Here is a 21577-nt window from a genome sequence, read left to right as displayed (position 1 = left end):
CATCGGTTCAGTATCCAACACCAACAGTTAGGGGCATCTTCCTAGATAGTATTCTGTTTTGTGGGAATTTCTTTCCAAAAGCAATAAAGAAAAACCAAATGCGTATCTTAAATGGTCAGTTGTGTGCTAAAAGCATAAATCACTGAGATAAATTCAACAAAATTCCCTTGTTTTTATTGTTTTAGACGCTGTAATTTATAACTTCAAGTAGGATATTTAATGGAATAGTTAAATATATCATGATGTGATTTAAGTAATTTAGGGAACACAAAGCATAGGGGATCTTGAAATTGTTTATAATTGCTCATTCATTTTTTAAAGTGTAATATGTAGGTTTCTGTGACTTGGAGAATACTTTGCATATTCACCATTAGACACAGTCTAATTTTAGCTTGCTAGAGAAAAGAATGCTGAAGTCCATTTATCTGTTAGGAAGGGTTTGCAGTGGGTGAAAGAAATCACTTACTTGAACTTTTATTTTCTGTTCTAATTAACATCATTTATATATCATCATCCCTCTCTCCTTTCTTTCCTGTTTGTCTTTATGCATACGTTTTCTATTTACATAAATGCCTCGAGGAATCTCATAATAAAAACAGGTAACTTGATAAGAGTCATTTCAATTAATCTAACCCAGGGATTCTTAAAGCAGCAGCAGCAGCATCTGGGAACTTATCAGAAATACAAAATTTTGTAGCCCCAGACATACTAAATCAGCCATCTGGTTTTTAACAATTTTTCCAGTTAATTCTGATTCATGCTAAAGTTTAAGTCTCGCTCATCATTCTGAAGTCCAAACCAAAGCTAAGAACTAAGAAATGTAGGGTGTATGCGTGCATGTGTTCTTTCACTGTGTGTGTGTGTTGAGTGGGAGAATGGCAATTAAGAGAAAAGTAATCGACTGCTTGAGAAAAGCCTCAAGAAGTGAGCACACAAAGTACCCCTGAATGTCATTATAACGTAGACATTTAAGAGTATAAACTCTGTAGCCAGACAATGCTGGTTTAGATCCTTGGATGTTCTATTACTTATGAGCTATTTGACCTGGATCCAAGATATTCTACCCCTACTAGTCTTAATTTGTTTGTATGTAAAATGGGAAAAATGTCATTGCTTTCAGAGTTAAATGAGAAAAAATATATAAAAAGGACCTTAGTTGGCCCATGCGTAGTGCTGATGTGTATAAGGAGTGCCCTGCCACGCAGGGGTGTCCCCCATGTAGGGGAGACCCATGCACAAGGAGTGCGCCCTGTAAGGAGACCCTCCCAGGACGAAGGAGAGTGCAGCCTTCCTAAGAATGGTGCCACACACACGGAGAGCTGACACAACAAGATGACGCAACAAAAAGAAACAGATTCCCGGTGCTGCTGATAAGGATAGAAGCGGTCACAGAAGAACACACAGTGAATGGACACAGACAGCAGAGAACTCTGGGTGAGGGGAGAGAAATAAATAAAAAATAAATCTTAAAAAAAAATGTTATGAGAAAAAAGGAGCTTCGTGCTAGCATGGGGTATGTGTGAAGTACATTTTAACTTGTTTGTTGCTGTTAACATAAAATGATAGTTAAGATTATCATTTACCTATAAAGATTCATATTGACTACTTTTTTTTTTAAAGATTTATTTCTCTCCTCTTCCTTCCTCCCTCCCCAGTTGTCAGTTCTCTGTGTCTGTTTGCTGCGTCTTCTTTGTCCGCTTCTGTTGTTGTCAGCGGCATGGGAATCTGTGTTTCTTTTTGTTGCGTCATCTTGTTGTGGCAGCTCTCCACATGGGTGGCACCATTCTTAGGCAGGCTGCACTTTCTTTCACACTGGGCGGCTTTCCTTGCGGGGCGCACTCCTTGCGCATGGGGCTCCCCTACGCAGGGGACACCCCTGCGTGGCACAGCACTCCTTGCACGCATCAGCACTGTGCATGGGCCAGCTGCACACAGGTCAAGGAGGCCCAGGGTTTGAACCTCAGACCTCCCATGTGGTAGATGGACGTCCTAACCACTGGGCCAAGTCCGCTTCCCTCATATTGACTACTTGAGCTCCCTAGCAGCCAGTGTTAAAAGAGAAATACAACAGGTTACATAGCTTGATTAGAATAGTGGTTCCCAGCCCTGGATGCACATTTGAATCATCTGAGAAGCTTTTTGAAAAAATGCCAGTGCTTGAGCCATCTGGTCAGAAATTCTGGTTTAATTAGTCTATAGTGGGACCCTGGCATCTATATTTTTTGAGAGGTTCTCAGGTGAATCTAAAATTCAGTGAGGGTTGAGAACTATTTTATTAAAGCAGGGCCTCTCAATCTTGATTGTGCATATGAATCACCTGGGGATCTTATTAAAATGCCAGTTCTTACTCTGTGGAGTGAGGTGTGGATTTAAGTGATTTCCAAGTGACAGATGCTTTGAATAACAAGGAATTTAGGTATTGGAAAATATGCCAGTTCCTTGAGAGAAACAAACTATTCTTATCCCTTTAGCTCTAAGAGGAAATGGGGCCATAATACAGCAAAACATGTACTTGTTTTATGTAGAGGAACAGTCCCATTTCTGACAATTATAAGTGCAGTGAAAGTATGTCCAATTTTGATTATGTGTTTCACAATTACTTTGTTTTAGATTTTTTACTAGGAATATGAATTTGGGGTCTGGATAGAATAAAAGCTTTCAATGTCAGTTTTTTTGGTCAGGAAATGTAAAAACAGTTTACTTCCTAATTTTTTTGAGGGGAAGACTTATTGTGTTGTTTGCATATTTATGTTTTATGAATAAATATATCCTTATCAGAATTAATTTCAAATGAAATCTTTTTTCTTGAATATGCTATAGCACTTTCTTCATTTAGCAAAAGTAGAATTCCAAGTGTTCTGCAGAATGAGTTTATGATACTCAAAATCAAATAATGAAACTATAAAACACCAATAAAGGAATAGAACTTGAAGACCGATGATATTCTTACTTAAAAAAACGACTAGGGAAGTAATACCTTTAGGGAGAATGAAATCCATTTGGGAATGATGTATAGAGATTGTATGGAGGAATATAATCTTTTAAAATGATTCTAGAACAAGTACCTCTTTTCTGTCTCCCCATGTACTTTCTTTTATTTTGAAGACATATAAGAGTAATTCTAAAAGAATGCAGAGTGGTTTGAGGTTAATAAATTTAGTTGACAAAATCCAGTTAGAAATGAGGGTCAAAACCCTTCATTATTATTAACTCCTTAACAAAACAAATTTCAATCCTTGAAACCTACTAAAAGCAACTGAAGAGTTTATTACCTTTTCTCAAACAGGACTCCAAGAATGACTGTGCTCTATCTAAAACTCATTCACTATTTTAAAGCACAAAATTAAAATAAGAGTAAGGATAGCATCTTGATTCTTGGGGGAAATTCACTTTGCTTATTGGGGTCACAGTGCTTAATGTCCTTGCTTATGACTCGTTGGATTTACAACATGTGCCTGAAGCAAGAAGTGGGTCAAGCATGGGAAACCTGTGATAGCACTCTTCCTTTACATCATTTCACATCAGTTAAAACAGTCATGGGTAAGGACAAGTGAAGAATCTGAGCTTTTAACCAGTGCCATCTTCTGCCCTGTATCGTAAACCTTTTTTTTTCTTTAAGTGAAGATGGCAGACACTTGGTTAAACAGAGGACTGGTTGGTCAAGTCAACCATGTGCATCAGAAAGTGGCAGAATGTGGAGTAAGGTGCAACCTCAATCTGGACCGTAATAAAGTAGCTGTTCATCTGTGGTCAGAAAACGCTATGAAGGACCTTGAGTTCCGTCACTTTATTTTGCAGAAAGCCATCAGACAGCTTTGCATCATCTAGCTCTATCAATCAAGGACCTCAACCGCTGCTCACTGCTGAAAGCTTTCCTGTTTGGTCTGTTTTTTCACAGACAGCTCAATAACTTGTCTGTGGAGCTGTGATAAATGCGCCATGTGCTTCTAAACTGTCTCTTTAACACTGAACTGTTTTTCAATTTGCAATGCTTGTGACTAATTGCTTGTATCAAAGGCTTTTTATTTATTCGTAATGATTATCCAATAGGCTTATCATTTATATTTCTTCTCTTCATGAAGTGGTTTTATTTTAAAGTCACACACAACAGATTGTCAGGAAACGTCTAATGTAGCAGCTCTTGCTCAGTGAATAAGCTGTCGAGCTAAAAGAACATAATTGGCAAACCCTAGTACAACCAGAGTAAGCGCAAGCTCCTAATGATTTTTTTTTCTCTTTTTGTCATCACCACACATCAGCCATAGTTTTAAACACCAACTTTATGGCCACCTACTGTAGCTGTCGGAACAGAAGTTTCCTAGTGGTTTTTGTTCTCTTGTGTAAGAACAGTAGTCAGAATCACAAAACCTTCTTATTTGGGCATAATTGCCAGATTCTGCTAAGGACACCCCGAATACAGCTATTATAGTAAATGAATAACTTCTCACTTTGAAAGAAGGTTGTTCTTTCAGATCAGGTTGGAGGTCAGTGGCAGGGCAAGGAAAGGAAGCTCATATTGCAGCTGTCTGCAAATGAGCTTTCCCTACAGATACTGTAAGGAAAAATATGAGTCTGGTAGGGAAGCTTCTATTCACCTAATCTTTAATAATGTATATTTAAAAGAATGTGAAGCCTGCCGGCTTTTCTTAAACTTTCATTGTACTGTAGAGTTATCATCATTAAAATTTGTTCATGTTGGAAATAAAGAATGTTTCTCTCTTCCAAGCCCATGGCTAAAAGAATAAGGAACTTTACAGTAGCAACAAAGTCAGTGTCTTTTAATCCATTTTTTAAAAAGTGCTAATACTGCAGCAGAGAAATGCATAATAAGTTAATAAGTTCTAAGTACCTAACCATTTAAGGTTGCTATTGCTTTTTGGTTCTGATTCTGTTGACTAAATGCTTGGGTGCATTCATACATTGACAAACTGAAGAGATAACTGCTTGTCTGCATGCTTGAGATTTTAACTTACTAAGAGAGTAGGTTTAATAAAAAGTGTACATATCTAAGAATGCAAATAGAGTAAGTGAAGAAGTAAAATGTCCCATTTTAGAAAGGCCCAAAAGAAAATGTTTCACTAAGAGACTTTTATTTTGAAGCCATTTTATTGCACAAATGAAATCAAAAGGAAGATGCCATTTACTGTTATGAATCAGAATAGGTCAATCTTAGTCACTGGCTTGATTGGAAGGAAGAAGTTGCACATAAAATTTCTTTAAAAAATCATTTGCATAAGGTTTTGGAATGCATTACAGTGTCCTCTCTTATACAGCAACCTAGTGGGTGGACTTTAACTTTTTTGAATTTATAAATTAGGAAATCAATTCGATGTTGCATTAAACATACTTTAAATGGAGTGTTGAACTGCTGAGTCATCATTATGATAGGTAATCAAACAATCCTTGCTCCTCCTTCATTCCACCTCTAAGCCATTTCCCTAAAGATAAAAGATAGAAAGTAGTATCTATGAAATAATGTTTAATCAAGTTTCAATTGTGTAATGAAAATTGACATATAGAATTTAACTTTACGCTAACTTTACAGAAATTGTCTCCTTTTTTCTTAAATATCAGGGCTATCTTGTGCTTTATTTCTAATTTGGTTTGGCTTGAACCGTTGGTGTCTAGTAGAACAATTCCCAAAAGTGCTAGCTCATAGGAAGAGGCAGCCTGGAATAATATTTAAAATGTGAATAATTAAGGGTATTCTATTATAGGATAATTGTTTGCCATTGAGATTGGATAAAATGTTAAAATTGGTATTGGAATCTATAAATTCCTATTATAAAATGAGCAATAGATTCCAGGACAAATTTTTGTGAAAGTGGAACTTTGTTGATCAGTGTCTGTGAAAAGACCAAAAGATGGGGTTCTTGCCCAGAACTCTAGGCTGCCTCCGTGGACAACACTGTGGTTCAGCTCTTTTGTTCCGTGGCCCACAAAGCAGAAGAAAAGGTCTGGAGGAGAAAGGGCATCTCCCACTTTACTCTCTTTGGGGCTTCAAGATTTGATTCTGACTGGGGCCTTTTTCATTGAAAAAGAAATCCAGGAGACTGGGCCCACTTGGGTGAGAGACCCATCAACTGGTAGTGGCTCCCAGCATGATATGTTAGGAATAATCCATATTGTGTTGGGGTATAGCAAGAAAGACCACTCTGATATATTAGTGATATCTACCATGGGCAAGGAATGGGGGTTCAGGAGGTCAGGGGGCTGGCACTTGGCAATTGGTAGGTGTAAAAGTAGAAACTGTATTTGGCATGCTTGTAGAAATGTACATTTGTACATGTATGAGGCCATGTGCTAGTTGGATAGAGCCTAAAATTTGTATCCTCACGCCACTGCCTGTGTCACCTTGGTTAACCTCCTTGGACTTTAGTTTCTTTTTCTGCAAATTAATAATAAGGATATAGTAAATTAATATATGTAAATTTTTAATTGTAAAATTGCTATGCAAATATTACATGCTATAAATTATCTCAGAGTTAAAAGAGGACCTTGGAGATTATTGAGTACAGACCTTTCATTTGCAGATAAAGAAATGGAACCTCAGGGTGATTGAAGATAACTTTCCCAGGTTCACGGGGCTGGATCTCTCCTGACCTCAGCCCAGATCTTATTCCGCAGAAACACAGAAATATGCCATATAAACTGCCTCTTCTCCATCCCGTGCTCATGGCAGACATTGCTCATTGATCAAGGCATTGTTTCTTGCTGAATCCATATATAACGTTAGAAATTTTCTGAACATTTCCTTCCAGGCAGTCACTATAATTTGTTTGAATGTGGCATATATGATGAAACCCTGTCTAAGGGACCCTTTAGCTCACATAAAATAAGTTCCCACAGTGTGCCCTACTTTAGGTGTTCTTACTATTGTAAGAAGCACCACTCAACTGGTTTCTCCAAGATTTTCTGACAGTTCAGGAAATTGAATAAATTTTGAACACAGTATTGGTCTCTCTTCTTAGAAAACACTAAAGAACATCCTGACCTTAGAAAACTAAGTGTAATGATACTGTAATTGTTCATTTCTCTCTAACTGCTATAGCACTGCCCCTTGGCATCTAAGCTTTCTGGATAGCCAGATCTACTAAGAGCTAATAAAGTTAATTGCCTTTTAAAGGGCAAGCTCTTAATCTGAACAAGGCAACCTTGGCAATATCCAGTGTTTAATTTTTGAAGTAAAATTTCTATTGTCAATAAACCTTTTATTCCTTTTATCTTTTTTCTCCATTCAGAACAAAACTCCTTTTCATTTTTGCTCTAATAACCTGAATTCTTCATTCTATTAATGTGTCTCTTACAATTTTAATGAGTATATAACCTTTCTACATATATCCAGCATGCATTATGTCCATAACTTATACATACATGTGAGCTTTGTGAAGACCAGATTTATGCTATATTTTGGGAGCTTGAACCAGGTTATAGAATACCAGTAATAGCAATCTATATTCTTTGTCTTCTTTTAGATTGCTTGATTAGCCTGGTATTGGTGAATTGAATCTATTTACTATATTGCATTTGAATAATCAAAAAAGTATTCTCCATGATTTCCCAGTGCAATTGTTTTTATTCTTTAAACTTTTATTAAGGTAGTCAATTCACAGGGCTTGGTTCACCAGGTAATTGCCAGCTCAGTGCAAAGTCAGCCTTCTTCACATGGACAATTTGGGTGATACAGGTGACAGTTGATAAGTCAATTCTATCCATCCATGTACATGAACACTGCTGAACGTCACCCTGCTGATTTCCAGACCCTATGATAAGCAATGCTTCGAGAAATGTTATATGAATCCTGTGAAGTAAAAGATTAGAGGGAAAAGTAATTTCTTTGGAAAGTGATGAAAACAAAAATGAGAGAGGAAAGATAGTACTTAGTTCTAAAAGCAGTATTCCACCTTATGATTTTTTTCCTATACTGAAAAGTTTAAATGGTTATCGTCATAATAACCCAAATCCTCACACTAATGTTAGTTATCCAGACCTATTATTTAACGACTGGTAAAATGTTTTTTCTGTGTATGCCTCATTTATATATTTTGCCTCATCATGATGTTTCAGTTAAACATTTACATTGGCAAGTAAAGGAGAGCATTATTATTTGCATTTTCCATAGAGAAAAGATTCCCACCTAAACCTTTAATGTGGAATAAAAGGTATTCAAAAATTTTAGCGTGTATTTTGATTAATTTTATTTTAATTAGAGAAGTTGTGGGTTTACAGAACAATCACATAAAATACAGGATTCCTGTATTCCCAACACCTTGCATTGCTGTGGTACATTTGTTAAAATTGATGAAAGCAATTTTTTATAATTGTACTATTAACTATAGTCCTATAGTCCATGGTTTAGCTTAAGGCTCATCATTCATGTTGTGCAGTTACATGGATTTTTAAAAAAACGTATTCTAGTACTGTATATGCAACCCAACATTTCCCCTTTTAATCACATTCAGCTATATATTTCAGTGTTGTTAATTACATTCACAGTGTTGTGCTATCATCACCACCATTCATTCTAAAATATTTCCATCATTCCAAATTATATTTTGAGTCTAAAACTCTGCAATCTGGTAGAAAATATCATAGGATAATAAATGTGGAGATACAGATTCAAGCCTTAGTTCATTTTTTCATCTGTTGAAGAAAATTGCTTCACTCCTTTTTTTAACTTATTTTGTAAAATGAAAATAATAGTCTCATCTTCTGAAGATGTATTATAAAACTTTTCAAGCAATGGGTGGAAAACCCCTTGTCTTTTCAAAGTAGTAATATAAAGGAATGTTGGGAAACTTTTTTAATTGCTAACAACTGGCCCAGCAAAATAATGAAATGAGTAGCCTGAATGTAAAACACATAAAGCAGACATCATTTTAATTACTAGATGGTAGATGGTGGAGTAGAAGAGTGGTAGAGTTGAAAGAAATATGAAACTACAAAGAATACCACAAATAAGAAATTTATTAAGGCATGGGGGTGGGGGACGGAACTGGGAAAGAGCAAATAGGCCAAAAGAGAGACTCTTTCTTACATCGAGGAAAAGAGAGAGATGAAAAATACTATGGAATAATAGCCCCAACTTTTGTGAGATTTTGATATATTATGGTTGAAGACCTTCAACTACATGTTGCATTTTACTAATTATAAGAAAGAATCAGGATATTTTCTTTAATCCGCCTTATTGTCTGGATGAATTTAAGTCAAAGGCCAGAGGTTCCTCGCCCCTGCTCTAGATATTTAGTTCAGAATTCTGTTCAGTACTATTCAAAATCCACTACATGTAGCTCTGTTTACCTACAGAATAGTTCAACCATTTTGACCAGATTCATCTTGCAGTTCTGTCAGCCGAAAACAAATTTAATTGTTGTCTTGTTAAATGGGTTTTGTTTTGCTTCCTTTGTTTTTGAGTTAGTGGATTGGACCATTTGCCTCATCCGTTCTCTAAAAATGGTTCATTTGGTGTACAACCTCAGAGGAGCTTTATAGGAAAATAAGGAATCCAGAAAAAAGCAATTTTATTTAAGACTGCACCTGTTCCTAGCAGCCTTATACCACTGGATGGCCAGGGATATAAAAAGTACTTCATATATGCAAGCAAGACCTATTCACCTGCAGCATATTCTTTCTCATAAGTTCCTGCTTAGATAAGGGCCAAACAGTACTTAGGAAAAGGAGACAAATCTAGTCAGCGGGGTTTGGGACAAGCAGAGTCTGAGGCAGCATGTTTTTTTTTTTCTCGTAGAACCTTGCTAGCTCCCTCTTTGGTGCTCTTTCTTCTGGTGTGCGCTCTCTCTCTTTGTTTCTCACTCTCCTGCCTTTACATTCCAATCCCACCTCTTTCGATCTTGCTCTTCTCTCTGTGTCTGTGCTTTTGTCTCCTGCTATGTGACTTCCTCTGTGTCTGTGTCCACACTGAGGCTTCTGTGGATCTGCCCTGCCTGTCTCATGGCTATTGAAGGTGTGAGTGCTTCCCTGAGTCTGTACACAGCTACCTCACCCTTCTGGCACACACTCTTTCCTTCTTTTTGTTCTGAATGACTTTTCAGTGTAGAAAGGGGAAAAGAGTTCACAATAGAGTAATAAAAGGCGTCTGGTACCTGCCCTACTAGTCTTTTCCTCCTCCATTTCTGATGAAGGATGCTATTATCTGCCTTGTACCCAGTGGCATGCTAGAGCCAGCTAGCACCAGCATCTGTGATAAAATTACATTCACCTCTTCCCACATCTGTTCAGTGACATTACTTTGGTAATTTGAAAATCATTTATGGTGGGACTATCTGCACAGAAAATTAGGCAAAATGGCACAAATTAGAGTTATTGGGGGGGTATTTGTTTTTGGTTTTCACATGCATGTATGTGTGTGTTTGAGGGCAGCTTGGTAAGCATTTATCAGTTCATCATTGCCTAAATTCCACATAAGGTTGTACCAAGACTCAAATGAAATGTGAAGTTCTTTAAGGAGAGTAAGACTCTAAACTCACTTCTTGTCTTCTCCTGTATCATGGTTCAGCAGTAGTGTTCCATATCGTTAATTAGAGTGGGGCTTCACCATACATATACATGTAGTTGAAGTGTTTTTACTTTATAGAAAAGTTCAATGCCCATAAGACAAAAAATGTTTTCATATAACACAGTAATGCGTTACACATCACCAGAACCCTGCACGTCAGAAATGTTCTAGGTATATTTATTCTGTTGAATCAAGTTGAATCAACTTGAAACCAGTTGAACAACTAGCTTTGACTACCAATTTGTCTTTCCATTTTTAGCAGATATGAAGAATTGTGATGAATATGTGTTGAATATTATTGTTTTGTGTTTTTTTTTCCAATTTATTAACCCAAACTTAAAAATTTAGTTCAAAGCACTCTATTCAACTGTGTTTTAATAATGCAAGGGATATGATGTTATTTTACTAAATCACCCTTTTTGAAATTCAGAAATTGGCAAGGGTTTAATATGAAGAGTGAAGAAAAATATCATATTCAATTGAAAGGTGAAAGGATACCTAACAAGATGAATGTAATTAGCTAAACTGGAATTCAGCCAGGCCTCTGACACTTTTCATTTACAAGAACCCTGAGTAAACACAAGTTAAGTGCATTGTACATGTTCTTAATAAAGATGTCAAAATGAGATATATAAGGTATTTATTAAAATAATGTAAACATTTATGAAGTTGACTTTATAACAATTGATATTTCCCAAAAGTAATAGTGAAAATTTAAAAGATCAAATATATACTGACATATAGTTTAGTTAAAAACCATATTTCTTTTCTTATTTTTGTTGAAAATTCAAAGCATTTTACAGTATTAGATCATTCAAATCAGCTTAAAAAGCATTTCAGACAAATTACTGTACCAGAAATTTTAAAAAGGAAACTTTAATTTTTTTTGTCAGTGTTGAAACACTAAAGGAAATCGTGGTTAGGAGAAAGTTGTTGACCATTACTTCGATTTCTCCTAAACCTCACAGCTAAATAGTAGCATCAGAAATCAGGAAAGGAACCTCTTTAAAAACAACAATAAAAATATTTCTATAAATATCATTTTACATGCCACAACAGTTTTTAAAACCTATCCTCTCCTGTGCACGATGCACAAGATAGTGCCGCACCTACAACCTGGGTTAAGGCAGCTCATTAGCTGAGCTGTCTGTGCGTGTATGTCTGCCATCAGCATCTGGTGAAAGGGGAACACTGACCCTGCCAGATTTGGGTCATGAGGTCAACAGGTCTCATTTATTATTCAAAATTGCTTTCTGACCCTTTATCTGCTAGGTCAAAGGATGTTGTATTCTAGTTGGTTGGATTTTTTAATGATGAAGCCACTATCTTGCCAGTTAATAAAATTATTTCTCCCTTTTAGTGGGCAACATGATTTCTCCTCTTTCCTAAAAGTGAAATATTCTAAATCCTCACAAGAAAGCCATTAGTAGTCTTTTTTTTTTTTTTCATAAAATGTCTAGAGATTCAAATGATATTGACTGTTGACAGTGATTGAAGTCATTTTGTTTTTGCCTGTGATTTGAATCTTTCAGTCTACATTTAGAATTTTCCCACTCCTTGTAGATCTTCTGCATTGTCCAAAACAAGTAGTCATCATGCTGATCTCCCTGCATTTGGGTAGTCATTGATTTCCAAAGGAAAAGGGAGTGAAATCAAATGGCATTACGTTTTTACTGGTTAAGATTTGCTTCAAGAAGAGAAATAAGTGACAGATAAATGTGTAGCATGCTGTCCAAGTCATAGGAAGTTCAGGAGCATATATATATATATTATACAGGTTCTTCGTCATCTAAGAAAAATAATTTTCTGAACCACTTCTTTATTTTCTATATCTTATCCCATAAAACATAAGAAAAGAGAAGCAGCTTTAGATCCATTCCAATAAACAATAGATTTGAAAATATTCAGACATCTAGCCCTGTACTACAAAATTAGCTACAAACATTTACAAGCAATATTGCAGAAAATAGGGACTACATCATTAGCAGATTGGGGAGCTGTGCAAATAGACAATGTTTATAAAGAGTAGTTTTATTCTTTGCAAAAGAAGAAGCCAAAGGTCCCTTTGGTCTTTCCCTTGAAGCAGACATATGAGATGCGACCCTGTGCTTTGTGACACTGCAGTGATGAATATCTTCAACAAGCTAGTAAACAAATAGTGGAGAACATGTGGCATTCATGAGCCCATTGAAGCACTAATATACTGCACGAGCAAAGTTACAACTCTAAGTTTGTGTATATGGCTTTGTCACCAAAATGAAATTACCTGATAATGATTCTGTACTATTTTTTATTTTTACACCATTGTACACACACACACAGATAGATGTAGAATAACTCATTTGGGGATAGTCTGAACATGTCGGGTGACATTCCTAACAACCACACTCCTTTTCTTTCTCTGAATGTGCTCAACCACAGATGACCAAATGGTGGTCACTTCTTTCCTCTCTCCCCTCCCTGTTCTAACAGGATCATGATAGTAAAAGGAGATCAACTGCCAGACACCTCAGAGACCGCCTGCCCAGCACTGTGAGTGTGTGTGCAGGTGCACATGTGTGCACACGTGTGTTCTTAGTCTTCTTCCATATCTGAATTGTCACCCTACGCTGATTTTTGCCTCCCCTTTCATTGATGCTTCCCATTGGGTTAGCAAAATCCCTCCCAAGGGAGTTTCTACTTCTGGGTCCCTGCTTTCTTTGTCCAGACACTTTTAAGTTTGAATCTCAAAAGTCAGTTTTTTTATATAATGACTCTATATTTCATAATTGGGTCTCTGATTTTTGTGTTAGACTTGTATATAGCATTTCAACTGTGTGTTTCCATAAGGCAGCAAATTATGGTCATAAATGTGTCTAGTTAAATGCTGGGGGAAAGGAGAGATGATTTTCTCCCTTTTACCTTTTTCCTTGCCTTGTACAGGTTTGCTTAAAGGCACTTTTCCCGGATAAGGAGAGAGAAGGGGAAACATGGGGAATAAGTTTGTTCAGACTGCCCTTCCGAGCCATTTTTCACACAGCAGTGTGGTCTTTCACAAATATCAGCCTGATCCTGCCATCCCCTGAGTAAATTCTTTTGATGTCTTCTCAGTGCATTAAAGAAAAAAATACAAAAGTCTGAACAAGTTTTATTAGGCTTATGGGTTGAGCCCTCTACCTCTCCAACATCAACTCTTGCGAGTTGTTTCCCCATTTTCTGTACTCCGGTTGCACTGTCCTTCCATTGCCACATTCCTTCCTGCCTCTGGATTTTCACAAATCTTTTCAAGTAGGGCCCAGTCAACCAGTGACCTTCCCTATTATTGGGTCTTCACCTAAATTCTACCCATCCTTCAGGTCTTACTTTAAAGGTCACTTCCTTAGAGAGGCCTTTTCTGGCCTCCAAGCATCATTTGATTCTCTCCATTATTTATTCTCATAGCACTCTGTGATTTTCTTTCAGATCACTTTTGTTCTTGTGTAATAATAATTAGTTATACATTTTTGTATATGTATTTTTTTGTAATTCACACAGTAGCTTCTAAGTTGTACAGAGACAGGGATCATGCATGTTCTGTTTGCTGCTCCATCCACAAGACCTTTATGCCAGGGCCTGTCACATAGCATAGTAGGTGCTCAATGAATATTCCTTGTATTAATGTCTCTGTCAGTCTCTCTTCCCACTGATTTATAGCACTTATAAAATGGAGTCCTGTTTATCTGAGAAGATGATGTGTACAGAAAGTCTCTAACCATTTCCCTAATATATCTATGGAAGAAGTCAAAACACCTTTTTCTCTGCTGGACCAGGGTTGGGGTGGGATGGGGCTCTGAAGGGGAAGGCAGAATAAATTTTATATTTAAGTTAATGCTTACTAAGTAGAGGAATGGAGTGATGTATTATGTTATATTTCTAGGTTTAGAAGTTCTAATGAACTCTCCCCCCCAAGATGGCTCCCTCATCTGATCGCTTGTTGTTTTTACTCACTGTCTGCTTGTTTTTTCTTTAGGAGGCACCAGGAACCAAATCCAGGACCTTCCATGTGGGAGGCAGGTGCTCAACTGCTTGAGCCACATCCACTCCCTGCTCATTTTATGTTTTTTTACTCGTTGTCTGCTCATTGTCTGCTTGTTGTTTTCTTCATTTTTTTGTTTGTTGTCTGCTCATTGTTTTTGCTCATTGTCTGCTTGTTGTTTCTCTTGTCAGCTCATTCTTTTTGCTTGTCATTGTCTTGTTATTTTTGCATAATATCTCCTCATTGTTTACTTGTTGTTTGTCTTCTTTAGGAGTCACTGGGAACTGAACCCAGGACCTCCCATGTGAGAGGCAGGTGCTCAACTGCTTGAGCCATACCCAGGCCCCTCTAATGTACTTTTTTTTATCCCTCCCCTTGTGGTTTTTTTGCATGCTCTTTGCTCTCTGTGTCCATTTGCTATGCGTTCTTCTGAGTCTGAATTTATTTATCTTATTTCCCCTCCCCCTTTGTGGCTTGCTTGCTGTCTGCTCTCTGTGTCCATTCACTGCATGCTCTTCTGTGTTTTTGCTTGTCTCCCTTTTTTGTTGCATCACCTTGCTGAGTCGGCTCTCCGTGGCACTTGCGGGCTGGGCGGTGCTCTGTGGCATCTGTGGGCCGGGCGGTGCTCTGAGGCGCTTGAGGGTCGGGTGGCTCTCCACAGCGTGCAAGTGAGCCTGCCTTCACAAGGAGGTACTGGGACGCAAACCCAGGGCCTCCCATATGGTAGATGGGAGCCTAACGGATTGAGCCACAGCCGCTTCCCCTGATGTACTATTAATTCATACCAGCACCATCATTGTGCTGCGGATATCGGGGCTCAGCTGTGGCCTGAGAAATCAACCAAAGATGATCATAGTCAGGGGTCTCCAATCCATGGCCCATGGGTCACATCCAGACTGCCATCTTGTTTTTATAAAGTTTTATTGGAACACAGCCACACCCATTTTTTTAAACCATATTCTTTCATGCTACAACTGCAGAGTTGAGTAGTTGCCACAAAGAAACTATAAGACCCACAACCTAAAATAGTTGCCGCCTTATCCTTTAAGAAAAAGTTTGCCTCTCCCTGGTCAAGACCCACAGGAGGAAAAGCAGTCCTAGGGCACGATTGCGGGTGTTTTATCACGCCTGTTTCTTCAGTGTTTATCACAGTGCCTGCCACCAAGCAGGGCATTTAATACACAATGTTTGATTCAGTGAAGCCTAGATTTTTCTGGCACTCCCAGAAGTTCTGATTTGGAACTTATATTACTACAGAGGGCACCAGCAGTTCATCCGGGAAGATATCTGCGTGAATGGAAAGAAAAGCAAATGACCAGATTGGCAAGATACCTCTGGGAAATCCTGGGACCTTTCTCTGAGCGTACTTAAATTTGGATATGTATTAGAAAGCTGGGCACAAGAAGTAAGGCAAAAGTTCTAGTAATAGATTGTGTTTCCAGGCCAGAGCAGGGTCAGGAATTACCTGATTCCTAGATCCCTGGTTCCGTGGTTACCTGCAGCCGTCATTGGAAGGCTCAGGGAGAGAATGAACCAGATCAGCAAGTACTGCCAATAACAAGAGACACCCTACCTTTAAGTAGCTTAAGCCTGGGTTGAGGAAAAAAAAGTATATAAGGAGGAAACATTTAGAAAATAAAATCAGGAATATAATATGTTCTGTAAACTTCTAGCCAAGGCAGAGTATATTGTGGAAAATCTGAAAGCAGAGAGATGTATGTGGATTCTAACTTAGAAAAAGTGTTAGTTGGAACCTTTCTTATCCACAGCTTTGTTATGGGGCAGGGGACAGGGATGTAGGAGGGACCATTTATTAAACTTCTGCTACTACAGGTCTGCTACTCAGGCAAGTGCTTTAATAATTTCATTTAATCACCCTGGAAATGCTATGATGTAGGTCAATAGTCTTCAAGCCTGGTCCTAAGTGGAATCACCTGGACCTCACTGCCGCTACCCAAGATTTTTTTTTTTTCTGCTCATTTTTGTCCTTTTTTTAAAGACACATGGATCACACAAAATGTTACATTAAAAAATATAAGAGGGAAGCGGACTTGGCCCAGTGGTTAGGGTGTCCTTCTACCACATGGAAGGTCCATTGTTCAAACCCTGGGCCTCCTTGACCCGTGTGGAGCTGGCCCATGCGCAGTGCTGATGCGCGCAAGGAGTGCCCTACCACACAGGGGTGTCCTCCGCATAGGGGAGCCCCACATGCAAGGAGTGCGCCCCGTAAGGAGAGCCGCCCAGCATGAAAGAAAGTGCAGCCTGCCCAGGAATGGCGCTGCACACATGGAGAGCTGACACAACAAGATGATGCAACAAAAAGAAGCACAGATTCCCATGCTGCTGACAACAACAGAAGCGGACAAAGAAGACAGCAAATAGACACAGAGAATAGACAACTGGGGCGGGCAGAGGGGAGGGGAGAGAAATAAATAAATAAATCTTTAACAACAACAACAAAAAAATAAGAGTTTCCCATATACCCCAATCCCCACACCCCCAACTCTTCCCACATCGACAACTTTTTTCATTAGTGTGGTACATTCATTGTGTTTGATGAGTACATTTTGGAGTATTGCTGCACAGCATGGATTATAGTTTACATAGTAGTTTACACTCTCTCCCAGTCCATTCAGTGGGTTATGGCAAGATGTATAATGTCCTTCATCTGTCCCTGCAATATCATTCAGTACAGCTCCAAGTCCCGAAAATGCCCCAATATCACACCAAGATTATTATTTAATTGTTGTGAGTTGGGCCAGGCATAAGTACTTTCCTAAACTGCCCCAGGCGATTATAATACCCAGCTAGGTTTGCCTCCTCGGACGCACATGAAAATACTCTTGCCTTTGCTTCTGCGGAAACTCTGGCATTTGTCTTGGAGTAAAGGGAGAGACAGGGAAATGTCTTCAGAGAGTGCTTAGCACCCTAGCAAGGAGTTATATAAATTTTCAAAATGATCTTTACAGGATCTCTCTTAACCTCTTAATTCACTTGCAACCAGTCACTCTCTTACTGACTGTTCCTTACAGTAAAATAGAAATGCATATATTTGATCCTTCAAATATTGCTCTGTATAGAAATAAAACTCCAGTAAGTCTTCTTCTTGAGCTCTGCCCTCACATCTCTTCACACCCGTAGGTATCAAGTTAAATGAGCACTGTTTAATTTCCCTGTGGAAATGGTTCCCCCAAAAAAGTATAGAGTGGCTGAAGGGTTCCCAAACTCAAGTGTGCATCAGCGCGACCTGGGGCCTTGTTAAAACACAGATTGCTGCTCACCCTTCAATTTTTGCTTTTTTTTGTTGTTGTTGTTTGCTGGTTTGTTTGTTTTTGAGGTACCAGGGCCCAGGATTGACCTTGTAAGTGGGAAGCTGGTACTCAACCACTAAGCCAGATCAGCTTCTCTAAGTTGTTTTATTTTGCTGTTGTGGGTTTTTTTCCCCCATTTGTTTGCTTGTTGTTTCTTTCTGTGTTCAGGAGGCACCAGGAACCAAACCTGGGACCGTCCATGTGGGAAGCAGGCACTCAACCGTTTGAGCCTCATCCACTCCCTCACCCCTTCCGTTTTTGATTCAGTGGGCCCAGGGTCAGGCCTGAGAATTCACTTGCTCACAAGTTCCCAGGTGGCACTGCTGCTGCTGTTGCTGGTCCGGAGACCACACTTGAGGACCAGTGGTGTATCTGGTGCCAAAGTAGCTGTGGAAGCAACAAAGACCTACATGGGGCTCCTTCCCCGCCTCAGCTTTCCCATTAACTCCCTGAAAATGACACTTTCTTTGCAACCCACTGACTTCCAGTTGGGTATAGTTGGAGAGCTGTTCGGTTCCATACCTGTGGACCTTGCATTTCTAGGAGCACTGTGCTAATATGATTACTGACAAGTTAATTTCCTTCGCTTGGCATCACATTCAAAAGTGGGCATGGCTAGATGACACAACCAATGCCTAGATGCCTTTAGAAGGAAGCCTTCACCTTTAGATCAACTTAATTAACTATTAGTATGCTCTATGCCAAGAATGACCTTTCCATTCTTTGTCAGTCTATGTCCTACATCTTTTTTTTTTTTAATCTTTTCAAATCAGTTTCTTTTTGAAGCTGTCATTTTTTTTTTACAGCCTTGGTATTTACTTAAATGTATAGCGCATTTTACCTTAACATCTTTCAGTTTAAGTTTCCTCATCAAAAAATGGGGAAACATACAATATTGGCAGGGTTCCTTAAAGATTAAATGGCACAATATATGCACAGCATGTATATGTATGTCAACGACCAATCCTGAAAATTGACATCAGTTTCTAAACAGTCTGTTTCATTCTTGTTCTTACAAGAAACAAAATGGTTTAAAGTCCCCTTGGCACATTCTCGAAACGCCCTCTGTACTTACCCAGCCTGATTTTCATCACATGTTATTATAATTTCTTGTTTAATGTCTCATCCCCGTTAGACTACAAGATCTATGAGGATATCAACCATGCCTGTCTTTCATTGTTGCCTCTGCCCCCTAGCACGTTGGATAATACCTCATATACGAGGGTCTTCAAAATATATTGTTGAGTGAATAAAATGTTAAAAGAAATAAAATCCCTTAGAATAAATGAAATTGCATTGTCCATACTAAATTACTGCAAAGTCTTCTTAAGTAGATACTTGCTTTTTTTTGTGCTTAGAACACAGCTCTTTGTTCACTTTCTTCACTACTTTGCCCCAAAACCTTTATAAAGCTTCTTACCTGTCACTCCCAGCCTTCTCTGTGTTGGTAGTAAGATGATGAGAACAACAACAACAAACTAAGCTCTGTTTGCAGGTGCTGTCTATACTAATCCCTCTCTGTTAAATCTGAATCATAAAAACATCTTCTCTTATAACTACTTATGATTTTCCAATTTTAACTGGCCAGAACAATTTTTTAAAGATCTTATTATCACCTATAAACTACTAAACAACATGTAATGCAGTGTTTTGAAATCAAGTGACCTTCCCCTCGCAAAGCATAATTCATGACATTATCAGGAAATCATTAATACTCACTGCAGATGGTTCCCTCCGTCTTTACTTTTTAGCCTCACCCCAATTCCCATTGCCTTTATAAATTAGTAAATGGAGTTTACCAAAGATTAATGCCTTGCTTTCTCTTTTTCATGACTAACGTTCTTTCCTTGAAATCAGTCTTTGAAGTCAGCCGAAATCCTGCACATAGTCTATTTGCACAACAGGAATTCTGAGTCCAGTGTGTGATGGAAACTGCTGCAGCCCAGAGCTCAGCTCCCCCCCTCAGGCCTTCTCTGCTCACTCCATAGAAGACGACAGCCATGGCCATTTCTCTTTTTTTCTCTTTGGGAACTCTTCCCTGTGGAAGATACCTTACCACAGGTACATGCAAAGGAAGGTCAGAATTAAGGTGAAAATGCTACCATTTTCTGATTAATTTAAAGAAAGGATGATTCAGATAGAGGATGATCTACAATATAGGGAATGAGCAGAGTTGATGAATGTCCTATGATCATTTTATGCTTGTTAATTTTCAGTGCATAAGGTAAGTCTCACATGAAGTACAGGCTTGTGCAGCAGTCTTAAATCCAAGTGGTCAGTTACAAAGTCATGCAGTTTATTATAATAACCTTTAGAGGTCAGTGACATTTGTCCGTTTTTGCTGTCCAAATACCACTGTTGCCATAACATGCCAGTTTGCTTTTGTGCCTTCCAGCAGATAAAATAAGTTCATTCACCTTCCCACTTCAGACACTAAAGGCAAGCCTGACATACCTACCACCAGATCAGTTCCTTTGTCATTACTCCAGTATAGCCAAGGACTGGGCAGGTGCCCTTAGCTCCTCCAATCAGTTTTTCCCTTTTAAGGCTCACCTGGGCTGAGCAAGCAAAGGTGGAACAAGCAGTTGAAATCCATTCATTCTGGAAGTGGCATACAATAAAGACTTGTACAGGTCCTGCTATTAAGGAACTTTGAAGGTTGCCTGTTCCTATAGGTCTGGGCCTTATTTTTGAATCTGCCCTTGAGTGAGCATCTTTCTTGCAAATGGTCATGGTTTAGTGCTTAAAACCACTAAAACCTGAGGAATAAAGAAATTTTTTTGGTCACCACTGTATACCCAGAACTTAGTACAAGGACTGGCACCTAGTTAGCACTCATTAGTATTTTTTTTTTAAGATTTATTTATTTTATATCTCCCCCTTCCTCCATTGCATGCTCTCTTTGTCCATTGGCTGTATGTTCTGTGTCTGCTTGTATTCTCATTAGACAGCTCCAGGAACTGATTCTGAGACCTTCCAGAGTGGGAGGGAGGCACTCACTCTCTTGCTCCATGTCAGCTCCCTGGTCTGCTGCATCCTTGTTTCTCCTGTCTCTTTTTGTTGCGTCATCTTGCTGCACTAGCTCTCTGCATGGGCCAGCACTCCACGTCAGCCAGCTCACCACATGGGCTACTTTGCCTTCACCAGGATGCCCTGGGTATTGAACCCTAGACCTCCTATATGGTAGATGGGAGCCCAATTGCTTGAGCCACATCTGCTTCCCATTCATTAATATTTGATATTGTAATAGTTAACACTTGAGTTGTTCTTAAGATTAGGGCATGAAATAGCCCATGTAACTTTTTTTTTTTTTTTAGATTTATTTTATTTCTCCCACCCACCCCACCCCCTGTTGTTTGTGCTTGCTGTCTACTTTCTGTGTCTGTTTCTTGTGTGCTCTCTGTGTCTGCTCATCTTCTTTTTAGGAGGCACAGAGACCTGTTTGTTGTATGCTCTCTGTGTCTGCTCATCTTTTTAGGAAGTACAGGGACCTCCTTTAGGAGGCACAGGAGCCTGGGCAATCACTTGAGCCACATCCACTCCCTGCTTATTGTGTCTCTCATTGTGTTTCCTCATGTCTCCTCATTATATTTTCTTGTTGTGTTATCCTGTTGCATCATCTTGTTCTGTCAGCTCACCATGCCAGCCAGTCTTGCTCATCTTCTCTAGGAGGCACCAGAAACCAAACCCAGGACCTCCCATGTGGTAGGCAGGCACCCAACTGCTTAAGCCATATCCACTTCAATTTGTAACTTT

General features: G+C 38.8%; 1 protein-coding gene across 1 annotated transcript in view; it reads left to right on the top strand.

Moving 5' to 3' along the window:
* The window catches only part of WDR72 (WD repeat domain 72), a 248867-nt gene that overhangs the window by 190626 nt on the left and 36664 nt on the right, over positions 1 to 21577 (top strand). The window lies entirely within an intron of this gene.

This window comes from Dasypus novemcinctus, chromosome 3 (assembly GCF_030445035.2).
Source record: "Dasypus novemcinctus isolate mDasNov1 chromosome 3, mDasNov1.1.hap2, whole genome shotgun sequence".
Taxonomy (NCBI): Eukaryota; Metazoa; Chordata; class Mammalia; order Cingulata; family Dasypodidae; genus Dasypus; species Dasypus novemcinctus.
The sequence above is the reverse complement of the archived record's forward strand: the minus strand, read 5'-3'. Positions and strand labels throughout refer to the sequence as shown.